The following is a 15,956-nucleotide window of genomic DNA, read 5'->3' on the forward strand; positions in this document are numbered from 1 at the left end:
GGAGAAATAAAAACACACTAAACCTAAAGCTAGAAGAAAAGAAATAACAAAGATCAAAATGTAACTAAATGAAATTCAAACATACAAAATATACAAAAGATCAATAAAACAAAAAGGTGGTTTTTTGAAAAAATAAGCAAAATTGATGCGCCATTAGTTAGATTCATCAAGAAAAAAAAAGAGAGAAGACTCAAATAAGCTCAATTAGAAATAAAACTGGAGACATAAATCCTACACTACGGAAATACAAAACATCATTCAAGACTACTATGGATACCTTTACGTGCATAAACCAGAAAATCTAGAAAAAGTGAACAAATTACTGGAAACATATAACATTCTGAGATTAAACAAGGAAGAACTAGAAACCTTAAACAGACAAATAACAAGCAGCAAGTTTAAAATGGTAATTTAAAAATTGCCAAAAAAATGATAAAGCAGATATCACCACCGATTCCACCGAAATACAAACTACCACCAGAGATTGCTACAACACCTCTATGCACATAATCCAGTAAATCAAGAAGAAATGAATAAATTCCTGGACATTTACACCCTTCCTAGACTAAACCAAAAAGAAGATGAATCCCTGAATAGACCAATAACAAGGTCTGAAGTTGAGGAAGCAATTAATAGCCTACCAACCAAGAAAAGTCCAGGACTAGATGGATTCACAGCAGAATTCTGCCAGAAGTATAAAGAGGAGCTGGTACCATTCCTTCTGAAACTATTCCAAACAATACAAAAAGAGGGAATCCTCCCTAACTCACTTTATGTGACCAAAATATCATACTCAATACCATACTGAATATAGTAAGGTTGAAAACTTTTCCTAAGATAATAGGGATAAGATAAAGATGCCCACTGTCACCATCCAATTCATCATCATTCTGGAAGTACTAGTTAGGGCAATTAGGCATAAGAAAGAAATAAGAGCATCTAAATTGAAAAAAAAGAAGTAAAATTGTCACTGTTTGCAGATTACATGATCATACATAGAAAATCCTAGACTGCTCCAAAAGGTTCTTAGACTTTATAAACAAATTCAGTGAAGTCTCAGGTTACAAAATCAATGTACACAAATACTGTAGCACTGCTACATATCAACAAGGACCAAGCTAATAATCAAATCAAAGACTCAATCACTTTTAAAACAGGTGTAAAATAAAAATAAAATAAAATATATAAGAATTTACAAGCAGGAAGGTAAAAGATCTCTACAAGGACTACAAAACATTGCTGAAAGAAATCACATATGACACAAACAAATGGAAATGTACCCCATGTTCGTGGATGGTAAGAATCGATATCGTGAAATGACCACACTACCCAAAGCAATCTACAGATTCAATGCAATTCCCATCAAAATACCAACATCATTTTTCACAGAATTAGAAAAAAGAATCCTAAATTCATATGGAACCAAAAAGGAACCCAGATAGCAAAAGCAATCCTAAGCAATAACAAATCTGGAGGCATCACATTACTGGACTTCAAATTATACTCCAAGACTATAGTTACCAAAACAGAATAGATGAATAAAACAAAATAGAGAACTCAGAAATAAATCCAAATACATATAACCAACTGATCTTCAACAAAGCAAACAAAAACATAAGTTGGGGAAGAGATACCCTATTTAATATATAGTGCTGGGAAAACTAGCAAGCCACATATAGAAAAATAAAACTGGATTCCTATCTTACATCTTACATAAAAATTAACTCAAGATGAATCAAATATGTAAATATAATATGAATCAAATACCTGAAACTATAAAAATTCTTGAAGACAATGTCAAAAACACTTTTCTAGATGTTTTCTTACATCAAATGTAAGACCCCAAAAGCAAATGCAACTAAATGGGACCTAATTAAATTAAAAACATGTCTTCCCAGCAAAAGAAATAACCAACAGAGTAAACAGACAACCCACGGAATGACAGAAATTATTTGTAAACTACGTATCTGACAAAGAACTGGTATCCAGAATCTACAAGAAACTCTACAAATCACCAAGAAAAAAAATTAATAACCTTATTATAAAGAGGACAAATGACATGAATAGACATTTTTCAAAAGATGATACACAAGTGGCCAAAAAAGTGTGTAAAAACGCTCAGCATCTTCAATCATCAGGGAAATGCAAATTAAAACCACAATGGGACACTATCTTACTCCTGCAAGAATGGCCATTATTAAAAAATCTAAAAACAACAGATGTTGGTGTGAATGTGAGAGAAAGGGAACACTTACTTATACACTGCTGGTGGAAATGTGAATCAGTACAACCACTATGGAAAACAGTATGGAGATTCTTTAAAGAGCTAAAAGTAGATCTACCATTTAATCCAGCAATCCCACTGCTGAATATCTACCCAAAGCAGAATAAGTCATTGTATGAAAAAGACACCTGCACATGTATGTTTATAGCAATAAAATTCACAATTACAAAGTGGAACCAACCTAAATTCCCATCAACTAATGAATAGAAACAGAAAATGCGGCTTAAATACACATGAAATACTACTCAGCCATTGAAAGGAAGAAAATAACGTCTTGCAGCAACTTGAATGAAGCTAGAGGCCATTATTCCAAGTGAAGTAACACAGCAATGGAAAACTAAAAACAGTGTTCTTACTCCTAAGAAAGAGCTAATCTATGAGTATGCAAAGGCACTTGAGAAACTCAGGAGGGAGAGGGTGGGAGGTTGTCTCATAGTTTTAAAAAATGACCTATTAGGTAAAATGTACACTAATGGGTGATAAATGCACTAAAATCTCAGAATTCACCACTAAATAATTTATCCACGTAACAGAAAACCACTTGTATCACAAAAGCTATTGAATAATAAAATTTTTTTAAATAAAAAAAGTCTAACTTTTCATTATAAACAGTGAAGTGCAGAAGATGCTGGTATGGAAAAAAGAGCTAAAGGGGGAAAATGTAAACATAAAAAACTATATCTAGCAAAGCTATTTTTCAAAAATGAAAATGAAGTAAATACATTCCAGATTTAAAGCAAAAAAAAAAAAAAATCAAAACATGCTCAAAGGAATTCATTGCTAGCCTACTTGACTTACAAAAACAAATACTAAAGGAAGTACTTCATACTTCAGGTAAGTAAATCCTAACAGAAATCAACAACAAAATATAAATCAACAACAAAATATTGAAGAGGAAGAGTAAAGGCAATTATATAATTATTAAAAAGTAAGATTTTATATTTTATTATTTCTTAGCTTAACTGGTTTAAAAAGGAATTCTATAAGCAACATGTATAAAATCATATGGTTATTGTTGGGGCTGTCACATATAGAAATGTAACACATTTGACAACAATAGTACAAAGAATGGTAGAGGAAGCAGAGTTGTACTGGAGTAAGAAAATGACACAGAAGGTAATCTTAACTCAAAGGAACAAATGAGTAGACTAAGAAATAGTAAATAAGAATACAAGTATAACAAACTTTTCATATACATTCCTTCTCTCTTTTCTTATCTCAGCTTATTTAATAGGCATAAAATGTATAAACAATACTTATAACAATGCCATTGAGTTTGTAACATATGTACAGGTAATATATGTAATCACAGTAACACAGAGCTGGAGGAAAAATGGATCTACACAGGAGTAATAATTCTGTATCTCACTGGAATTAAGTCAGCATAAATTTGAAATGAATTCTGGTAAGTGTATGTACATATATATATATGCACACACACATATGCACACACACTCACACATATAAAATAAGCCCTAGGGTAATTACTGAGAAAACAACAATAAAAAATAGAGAAAAAAAACATTAAAAGAATGTAAATGTTACACTAGAAAAATAATCAATTCATTCAAAGTAAATAATTTTTAAAAATTGAGAAACAAAAATATTAGGCATATAAAGATAAAAATTGCAGAAGTAAATTCAGATATATTGATACAGAATACAGATTTTAAATGGGAATGGATTAAATACTCAAATTAAAGACAGAGAGTCTCAAACTGGATAGAATATTAATGACTAATCCTGTACTGTTTACAGGAGACACTAACTTTTTCTTTTTTGAGACAGAGTTTTGCTCTGTCACCCAGGCTAGAGTGCACCATCTTGGCTCATTGCAAACTCCACCTCCGGAGTTCAAGTGATCTCATGCCTCAGCCTCTCAAGTGGTGGCTGGGATTACAGGTGCATGTCATCCCACGCAGCTAATTTCTGTACTTTTAGTAGAGACAGAGTTTCACCATGTTGGCCACACTGGTCTCAAACTCCTGGCCTCAAGTGATCCTCCCACCTTGTCTTCCCAAAGTGCTGAGATTAACAGGCATGAGCCACTGCATCCAGCCCCTACAGGAGATACATTTTAGATTCAAATATATTAATAGGTTGAAGGTAAAATGGTGAAAAAAAATACATTCTTGCAAAAAAAGCAACCATAAGAAAAATGGAGTGGCTATTCTAACATTTAAAAAAAGTTAAAACTAAACATTAAATCTTGCATAAAGAGGGACATTTTATGATAATAAAAGGACCAAAATTATAATATATACACTGACCAATAGAAAAGCCAAATACTTGAAACAGAGGCCGAAACAAATAAAAGGAGAAACAGACAATTTACCAAGAATGTTTGGGACACCAAATATTCATGGGACACTCTCAGTATTGAATAGAACAAACAATACTGAAGCTCAAGTAAATAAAGGCTTGAATAATACTCTAAACACATTAGAGTTAAAAGGCCTCTGTAGGACACTGTATCTAACAAGAGCAGAATTGCATTCTTCCTGAGTACATATAAAATATACTTCAGAATAGAACATATGCTAGTATATAAACAAAAAAAATTTAATTTTAAAACAATTGATATTATGCTGAATTTGTTATCTGGCCATAATAAGATTTTCTACTGGAGTAATTAAAAATTTCTTGGTCCGACTTTCAAGATGGCCGCCTAAGAACAGCTCAGGACTTCAGCTCCCAGTGAAAGTGCAGAGGGTGAGTGGACGCCGCATTTCCAGACGAACTCTTATTGCCCACAGACCAGGAGATACCCAGGCAGAGGGGTCGCCAGCGTCGCAGTCCCAGCCGGTGCGGCTGTTTTGGCCCCCGCGGGGCTGATTCCGCCCGCGCGGCTGCTGTGACCACTCCCTGTTGCTGCGGTTCTCCGTACAAAAGCCACTGGTCTGGGAGCCCTCTTAGCTGGCGAGCAGAGCCTTGAGACGGCAGAATAGCCCATTCATCTGAAATAGCGAGCCAGGCCAGGAGATTCCTAGGCAAAAAATCCGCCAGGAGCCGGCGCCGCGGTTCGAGCCGACTCCGTGAGTCGCAGCAGGGGAGATCCCGGCGCCTTTTCAACAAGCGACCGGAACGCGGGGTCGTTCAACTTAAAAGAAAAGACTCTGAGTCAGGGAGCCAGGTGATCAGGCTCGGTTGGTCCCACCCCTCCACCCCCAACAACAAGGAAAACAAAAACAGTAATTGGAAACCCTCTGGGTTGAGCCCTTCAAACCAAGCACAGCTGAACCGGGACGGTCCGGCTCCGTGGGGGAGGGGCTTCCGCTATTACTGAGACTCTCCACCGCTATGGAGGCAGGCTGCCGTTGCCGAGGCAACCCGCCGTTGCCGAGGCAACCTGCCACAACAGAGAGAGTCCGCCATAACAGAGGCGGGGCCACCATTGCCCAGACAGTTCTAACTATGCCCATATAAAAAGGACTACAGGGAAGAGCTCAGGGCAGCTGGGCAGAGCCCACAGCAGCTCAGCAAAGCCCCTGCCGGCAGGCAGAGGCTAGGCGTGCTGCTAGCTGGGCGGGTCCGACCTGAAAAAAAAAAATCAAAAAAGGCAGTAGTGCAACGGAAACTCATAAAGCTCCAACTCCCTGGGACAGAGACAGTCAACAGGTGGATAAACCCACAAAAATGGGTAGAAACCAGCGTAAAAAGGATGAAAACTCCCGAAACCAGAACACCTCTCCTCCTAAAAGTGATCACAACTCCTCACCAGCAAGGGAACCAGACCGGATGGAGAAGGAGGGTGATGAAATGACAGAATCAGACTTCAGAAGATGGGTAGTAAGAAACTACAATGAGCTAAAAGAACATGTTCTAACCCATCGCAAAGAAAATAGGAACCTTGAAAAAAGATTGGACGAACTGCTGACGAGAATGGACAGCATAGAGAGGAGAATAAGTGAATTGATGGAGCTGAAAAACGCAACACGAGAACTTCGTGAAGCATGCACAAGCTTCAACAGCCGAATTGACCAAGCAGAAGAAAGGATATCAGAGGTCGAAGACCAACTCAATGAAATAAAAAGAGAAGGCAAGAACAGAGAAAAAAGCGCAAAAAGGAATGAACAAAATCTTCAAGAAATGTGGGACTATGTGAAAAGACCTAATCTACGTCTGATAGGTGTACCTGAATGTGATGAAGAGAATGAATCCAAGCTTGAAAATACTCTTCAGGATATTATCCAGGAAAACTTCCCCAACCTAGCAAGGCAGACCAATATTCAAATCCAGGAAATACAGAGAACACCACAGAGATATTCCTCAAGAAGAGCAACCCCAAGACACATAATCGTCAGATTCACCAGGGTTGAAATGAAAGAGAAAATGCTAAGGGCAGCCAGAGAGAAAGGTCGGGTTACCCACAAAGGGAAGCCCATTAGACTCACAGCAGATCTCTCAGCAGAAACCCTACAAGCCAGAAGAGACTGGGGGCCAATATACAACATCCTTAAAGAAAAGAACTTTCAACCCAGGATCTCCTATCCAGCCAAACTCAGCTTCATAAGTGAAGGAAAAATAAAATCCTTTGTGAACAAGCAAGCACTCAGAGATTTCATCACCACCAAACCTGCTCTACAAGAACTCCTGAAAGAGGCTCTACACATATAAAGGAACAACCAGTACCAGCCACTCCAAAAATACACCAAATGGTAAAAAAGCAGCAACACAATCAAGAATCTGCATCAACTAACCAACAAAACAGCCAGGTAGCATCAAAATGACAGCATCAAATGCACACATAACAATACTATCCCTAAATGTCAATGGACTAAATGCCCCAATCAAAAGACACAGACTGGCAAATTGGATAAAAAGCCAAAACCCATCAGTGTGCTGTATCCAGGAAACCCATCTTACATGCAAGGATACACAAAGGCTCAAAATAAAGGGATGGAGGAAGATCTACCAAGCAAATGGAGAGCAAAAAAAGGCAGGAGTTGCAATTCTCATCTCTGATAAAATAGACTTTAAAGCAACAAAGATCAAAAGAGACAAAGAAGGACATTACATAATGGTAAAAGGATCACTGCAACAAGAAGAGCTAACGATCCTAAATATATATGCACCCAATACAGGAGCACCCAGATACATAAGGCAAGTTCTTAATGACTTACAAAGAGACTTAGACTCCCACACAATAATAGTGGGAGACTTTAACACCCCATTGTCAATATTAGACAGATCAACCAGACAGAAAATCAACAAGGATATCCAGGACCTGAACACAGACCTGGAACAAGCAAACCTAATAGACATTTACAGAACTCTCCACCCCAAATCCACAGAATATACATTCTTCTCAGCACCACATCACACCTACTCTAAAATTGACCATATAATTGGCAATAAGTCACTCCTCAGCAAATGCAAAAGAACAGAAATCATAACAAACAGTCTCTCAGACCGCAGTGCAATCGAGTAAGAACTCAGAATGCAGAAACTAACTCAGAACCGCACAGCTTCATGGAAACTGAACAACTTGCTCTTGAATGTCGACTGGATAAACAATGAAATGAAGGCAGAAATAAAGATGTTCTTCGAAACCAATGAGAATGAAGACACAACATACCAGAATCTCTGGGACACATTTAAAGCAGTCTCTAGAGGAAAATATATAGCAATGAGTGCCCACATGAGAAGAAAGGAGAGATCTAAAATTGACACCCTATCATCAAAATTGAAAGAGCTAGAGGAGCAAGATCAAAAAAACTCAAAACCTAGCAGAAGACAGGAAATAACTAAGATCAGAGCAGAACTGAAGGAAATAGAGACACAAAAAACTCTTCAAAAAATCAATAAATCCAGGAGCTGGTTTTTTGAAAAGATCAACAAAATAGACAGACCACTAGCCAGATTAATAAAAAAGAAAAGAGAGAATAACCAAATTGATGCAATAAAAAATGATAAAGGGGATATCACCACAGATTCCACAGAAATCCAAACCATCATCAGAGATTATTACAAACAACTCTATGCACATAAACTAGTAAACCTGGAAGAAATGGATAAATTCCTGGACACCTGCAACCTCCCAAGCCTAAACCTGGAAGAAGCCGAAACCCTGAATAGACCAATAACATGGTCTGAAGTCGAGGCAGCAATAAAGAGCCTACCACCCAAAAAAAGCCCAGGTCCAGATGGGTTCACAGCTGAATTCTACCAGACATACAAGGAGGAGCTGATACCATTCCTTCTGAAACTATTCCAGACAATCCAAAAAGAGGGAATCCTTCCCAAATCATTTTACGAGACAAACATCATCCTGATACCAAAACCCGGCAGAGACTCAACAAGAAAAGAAAATTTCAGGCCAATATCCATGATGAACATAGATGCAAAAATCTTCAATAAAATACTGGCAAACCGATTGCAACAGCATATCAAAAAGCTCATCCACCATGATCAAGTAGGATTCATCCCGGGGATGCAAGGCTGGTTCAACATACGCAAGTCCATAAACGTAATTCACCACATAAACAGAACCAAAGACAAAAACCACATGATTATCTCGATTGATGCAGAGAAGGCTTTTGACAAAATTCAACAACCTTTATGCTAAAAACCCTCAATAAACTAGGTATTGACGGAACGTATCTCAAAACAATAAAAGCTATTTACGACAAACCAACAGCCAATATCATACTGAATGGGCAAAAACTGGAAGCATTCCCTTTGAAATCTGGCACTAGACAAGGATGCCCTCTCTCACCACTCCTATTCAATATAGTACTGGAGTTCTAGCCAGAGCAATCAGGCAAGAAAAAGAAATAAAGGGTATCCAAATTGGAAAGGAGGAAATCAAATTGTCTCTATTTGCAGATGACATGATTGTATATCTGGAAGACCCCATCATCTCAGCCCAAAATCTCCTGAAACTGATAAACAACTTCAGCAAAGTCTCAGGATACAAAATCAACGTGCAAAAATCACAAGCATTCCTATACACCAGTAATAGACTTCAAGAGAGCCAAATCAAGAACGAACTGCCATTCACAATTGCTACAAAGAGAATAAAGTACCTAGGAATACAACTAACAAGGAACGTAAAGGACCTCTTCAAGGAGAACTACAAGCCATTGCTCAACGAAATAAGAGAGGATACAAACAGATGGAGAAACATTCCATGTTCATGGTTAGGAAGAATCAACATCGTGAAAATGGCCATACTGCCCAAAGTAATTTACAGATTCAATGCTATTCCCATCAAGCTACCAATGACCTTCTTCACAGAACTGGAAAAAAACACCTTAAACTTCATATGGAACCAAAAGAGAGCCCGCATAGACAAGTCAATTCTAAGCAAAAAGAACAAAGCGGGGGGCATCACACTACCGGACTTCAAACTATACTACAAGGCTACAGTAATCAAAACAGCATGGTACTGGTACCAAAACAGAGATATAGACCAATGGAACAGAACAGAGGCCTCACAGGAAATACAACATACCCACAACCATCTGATCTTCGACAAACCTGACAAAAACAAGCAATGGGGAAAGGACTCCCTGTTTAATAAATGGTGTTGGGAAAACTGGCTAGCCATGTGCAGAAAGCAGAAACAGGACCCCTTCCTGACACCTTACACCAAAATTAACTCCAGATGGATTAAAGACTTAAACATCAGACCTAATACCATAAAAACCTTAGAAGAAAATCTAGGCAAAACCATTCAGGACATAGGTGTAGGCAAGGACTTCATAACCAAAACGCCAAAAGCAATGGCAACAAAAGCCAAAATAGACAAATGGGACCTAATCAAACTCCACAGCTTCTGCACGGCAAAAGAAACAGTCAGTAGAGTGAATCGGCAACCAACAGAATGGGAAAAAATTTTTGCAGTCTACCCATCTGACAAGGGGCTGATATCCAGAATTTACAAAGAACTAAAGCAGATCTACAAGAAAAAAACAAACAAGCCCATTCAAAAATGGGCAAAGGATATGAACAGATACTTTACAAAAGAAGACATACAGGAGGCCAACAAACATATGAAAAAATGCTCATCATCACTGGTCATCAGAGAAATGCAAATCAAAACCACATTGAGATACCATCTCACACCAGTTAGAATGGCGATCATTAAAAAATCGGGAAACAACAGATGCTGGAGAGGATGTGGAGAAATAGGAACACTTTTACACTGTTGGTGGGAATGTAAATTAATTCAACCATTGTGGAAGACAGTGTGGCGATTCCTCAAGGACTTAAAAATAGAAATCCCATTTGACCCAGCAATCCCATTACTGGGTATATATCCAAAGGATTATAAATCATTCTACTACAAGGACACGTGCACACAAATGTTCATTGCAGCACTGTTTACAATAGCAAAGACCTGGAACCAACCCAAATGCCCAACGATGATAGACTGGATAGGGAAAATGTGGTACATATACACCATGGAATATTATGCAGCCATCAGAAACGATGAGTTCACGTCCTTTATAGGGACATGGATGAACCTGGAAACCATCATTCTCAGCAAACTGACACAAGAGCAGAAAATCAAACACCGTATATTCTCGCTCATAGGCGGGTGTTGAACAATGAGAACACATGGACACAGGGAGGGGAGCACTACACACTGGGGTCTGTTGGGGGGAAATGGGGGAGGGGCGGGGGGTGGGGAGGTGGGAAGAGATAGCATGGGGAGAAATGACAGATACAGGTGAGGGGACGGAAGGCAGCAAAGCACACTGCCATGTGTGTACCTATGCAACAATCTTGCATGTTCATCACATGTACCCCAAAACCTAAAATGCAATAAAAAAAAAGAAAAAAAAAAAAATTTCTCAAATTGATTTTGATGATAGACACAAACTTTGAATATCCTTTTCCACTTGTTTAATGGATGAATGGCATGGTAGGTGAGTTTCAACTCAATAAAAATGAGAAAATTTAATCTAAATTCATACATACAATTTTTAAAATATTAAAGAATTATAATGTACAAGAGTCATTTGTTCTAACATCAATACAGTGTCCAAATAAAGACTCCTGAATACAAGCCACCCAAAGACTCAAACAATAAACTACTAACAAAACTATCTGAAGAAAGGCCTGGCTGCTGAAATAACAAATGCTAATTCCCTGATAAAGTAAATAAATATATAAGTAAAAAGCTACATACCACTGGGAAAGAATTTCAGAGGAAAAAATTATTCAGTATTTTAATAAAGGGATTTGAAAGTTCCAAGGAAATTTAAAGTGTCTTTTTCTTTCCTTGTAAAATCATTTAATTATTTAAATGATATTTTTAAGAGAAAGCAATGTTTATGCCATCTCTATAAAAGGTACTGTGCACACTGAAGGAAAAAAATATTATTTTAACACTAACATGTATTGAAAAGAAGAATGATACCATATGGCATAGAAACTAGACAGAACAGAACTTAACACTGATGTTTTGCAGTGGGTCCCTGAACAAACTCTATAAAATTTAAAAAGTCTTCCTGAAACCTTGATATTTACAAAATGTTTTAGGAAAAAATGTAGGAAGAAAAGTCTGAGTTGATACAACACATCTAAAAGTAATTACCAAAGTTTCTGAAAAGTTATATAAATGTTTAAAATGTTGAGATACATGGTAGAAGATAAGAGCATGGTTTCCAGAATTGTACTATTGAGACTGAACCTTGACTCCATACTTCATGAAGGGCAATTTTCTTTTCTGGATAGTAGGAAAAAATAGTGGGGAAAATAACTTACCACACTGGGACATTAGGAGGTTAAATTTGGTAATACATATCAGACATTTAATGCTGTTAAACAGTAACTACCATTATATTTATAATAGATATTATTTGAAGTGTGAACTAATTTTACAGACTCTTTTATCTGTTTTGATCCAATTCACTCATGAGGAGCATCTTGATTAGTCTTGTTTATTCCTTGAAACACCCCTATTGTCTAAGTGAAATGACCTTTATAAATGTGTGTGTGTGTACATTTGTAAGTAAACATCTAACTAACTATGCCTGAACCGTGAAGTCACAGACCTCTCAAAATTAGGGCACTGGTGTTGTCATGGTACTGCTTTTCTCTCAGTCATGAATTCTGAATCATATTGGTCTTTCAAGGAGACCAAGAATAATAGAAAATTTTACAATGTATTTTGGAAAAAATAACTCTGGAAAACTGGCTAGCTCTTATGAAGAAAACATTCATATTCATTTAAAACCTGGGTGCTTGAATTCTTATTGTGCTGTATTATTATGAGCTGAATTACTTTAAAAAATCGCTTACTTCATCCACACTAAATTTCCTCATATTTTATTCTTGCATTCACTCACTCATGCATTTCACCAATACCTGTTCTGATGCAGCTGCTTCATAGTATCTATGTGCATAGACTTTGGAAACAAATTGTATGGGCCCAAGTTCATTCTGCAACACACAAGATGTCTATGCCTGATATTTATGTCTCTAGACCTCACATGTAATAGAAGAAAGAAAGTAGTGCCTGCATGGAATTGTGGAAGATATAATGAATTAATCCGGTAAAGGACTAAGGACAAAACCTGCCACAGTGTAACAACTCAGTTAATTCTATATGTAATAGTAATTATACCCATTGATATGCATTGATTCCCTACTATATGTCAGACTCTATGCTAAGAAGAAGTTGTGTATGTCTTAACTCATATACATACACACACACTTATACACACAGACACACCCACACACACACACATATATATGTACATATGTACATATACATATATATATACACACACACACACACACACACAAACACAACCTTGTTTTATGGATTTTGCAATAATTTTACATATTATGTAATAGAGTAACAGATAATTTAAGCAAATTATATAAGACCATGTATTCAAAAGACAGACCAAAATTAAAACCAGGCAATCTAATTCTGAAACTTGCACTCCTTATTCTTGTAGTACCCTTCCTGCTTTTTAATTTGCCAACCCTAACTCATCTAATTCAAAATATTTGCAGGTACAATATGTCACCTCCAAGTACATCTTGTGGAAAAAGAAATTCTTTGGGATAGAGACATTTCTATTCCTTTGACCTATTCTTTCCATAAACAGTTCAAAGCAAATTAAACATTGAAGTAAACTGCAAGCATTTAATCAATCCTAACACCCATTTATTGCTGCTTAAACTACAAAGCAATAGAGATTATCTCTTTAATATTTAATGCATTCATAAATCTGTTCCAGAAAATCTGTCTCTTTCTGTGTCTGTATTTCTTCCCTGATGGTTTATTGCTTTTGAGAAGTTTGTAGTGTGAAAGTTCTACAACACTAAATCATTTTGAGCAAAAGAGAAAGAAGCTACATTATAATTGCAAATAAACAAGATTATAACATATTATTAACCTTTGGTGGTCACCTTGAACCATCATTAACACATATCTATTATGCATGTATTAATTCTGTGTTCATTGTGCTTGACACTGAAAAAGGGGAGGTGTCTCAAACAACTTTTAGCTTTATTAAATACACAAAAGAAGAAACAAGTGCTTTACTCTACACAAAATTGCAGAAGAAACAAATGCTTTACTCTACATAAAATCCATAATCAAATGAATAGTGCTCTAATAGAAGGATGTACACTAGACTATAAACTCCATGAGGAGAAAACTTCTGTTGAAATAATTCTGTCTTATCCTGTTTTCTAACATTTTGCAGGAAGAGACTTGGTGTGAGCACCATTACAAATGTTTAGCAGTTATGATTCTACTATGTCCCTTTCAAAGAGGTAGTAAGATGAAACTCAAACACAGGTTATCAATCAATCAAAGATGAAACCTCAGACTTCTATTTGTTTTCTGATTCTTTTAACCACATTTTTGTTCAGACTTCGCTTATTTGTCAAACTCAAATCAATTCTCTGCTGAAAGAAACAAGTAGTGTGTGTGTGTGTGTGTGCGTGTGCGTGTGTGTGTGTGTTATAAAATGCACTCTGTCTTCTCTGTCATCAAAATTTTTTTCAATATTTCTGTTTGCTTACAAAATAAAATTTAAAGGGATTATTTCATTTCCTTAGTTTACCTTTCTAATCTCATCTTGGTCCATCTCTTCTCTCCACACGTCAGCCACATTCATTCTCTTAATTCTTAGGACAGTCTGTCTTCAGCTGCTTTCCTAAAATAGAGGCTACAATGAGTATTCATGAAAAAGAACTGTGTTAGGGTGTGCTTAAAGGGGAAAAGATGAGATACGTGTCAGGGTGTGCTTACAGGGGAAAGATATGAGAAAAGTAGACAGATCAGGGTAAAATAATTAAGCAATAATTTGGTCTCAGATGAAGACTAGCTTCTGAATAATTCCACAAAAATTCTGGGCACAAATTACACCACAGAGTTATTTCTACCTTGAGGTAATGGGACTATGTCTTTGCTCTTAGGTGAGGGAATAGTAATACTTCCTAGGTGAGGTTGATTCCATTTGTTTGAGAGCTATTCCTTAAGGCGACAGTTATGAGTTGCTAGCAGTCAGCACTTACAGCTTCTTGGGTGGGTAAGGCTGCACCAGCCAAGGAAATGGGATTGGGGCAATGTAAGTATGCATTCCACAGAACAATTTTTGTACTGCTGATATCCACTTGGTTTTCTGTTAAGTTCATTTCCTACAATCACAGCTTCTCCAGCACTCTAGTTAGTCACAACCTGGGATCATTTACAAACTGCAACCCCGTGCTGACATCCTCCCACAGCCCTAACTGAATCCTATCTTCCTTGGCCACGTGTTCTATAACTCAGTCCTCCTAGGCTGGAACTTCTGCAGATCTAGACACATCCCTGAGGAGTCTGAGGTGCTGATTACCATGTTCTGATCAGATATGCTTGCTGGACTCGTTCATGTACCAAGTGACGCTCCAGTGAAGTTAACCAGGTACTCATTTGGGTCTCTTCTTTGGCCAAAGGCAATTATGCAGAGAGGGGAACAGCTGTGTATTGTCAGCAAACATCACAGGATCTAGGAAATGAATGTTCCAGCATGTTAAGAAGACCTAGGAAGGGCACTTGTCACATGCACTACACAGGCTAAACTCTATGCTTCTGGGCCTGTGCACTTCCCATCTTCTTACTTAGAATGCTTTCCCCCTTGCTGTTTCAATGGCCATCCAGTCCCATAGTTCATTGAGAATCGTACCTGCTTCCCATTGAGGGATGCCTTTGCCAATCATCCCAACTAGATCTTGCTGTCATCATCATATCAGATTGTGTTTTTCACTTTTTAATATTTAGCTAGGTTTACAATAACTTGCATTGTTTGACACTTTACTTCAGTTTTTTCTCTTTTACTACTAAAAATGTATGCTTAGTGAGGGTGAAAATAAATTTGATTTGTTGACTTCTGTATCACTAGCCCCTAGGATGGAGACAGAAATAGAGAAACAGAGAAGATGTATTGGGTACACACTTGAATACAGCAATTGTATATAAAGGTTGTAATGATCTTTGGCATTCGTCTTTTATGTAGACATTGTGATCTCTCCGACATATTAGGAGCCTGTGATAACTTTGTGTTTATTTATCTGCATCACTTTCCCAAATCCCATCTGTGCTCGTTATAATGCCTCCCATGTCATCATCAGGAGCATCTCATGCCCTTAACTACTCAACTCATTTTTGCCTTTCTCTTCAATTTTCAAACTCATTAAAAACATATTTGGTTGCAGT

The sequence above is a fragment of the Saimiri boliviensis genome, chromosome 1, assembly GCF_048565385.1.
Source record: "Saimiri boliviensis isolate mSaiBol1 chromosome 1, mSaiBol1.pri, whole genome shotgun sequence".
NCBI classification, from domain to species: Eukaryota; Metazoa; Chordata; class Mammalia; order Primates; family Cebidae; genus Saimiri; species Saimiri boliviensis.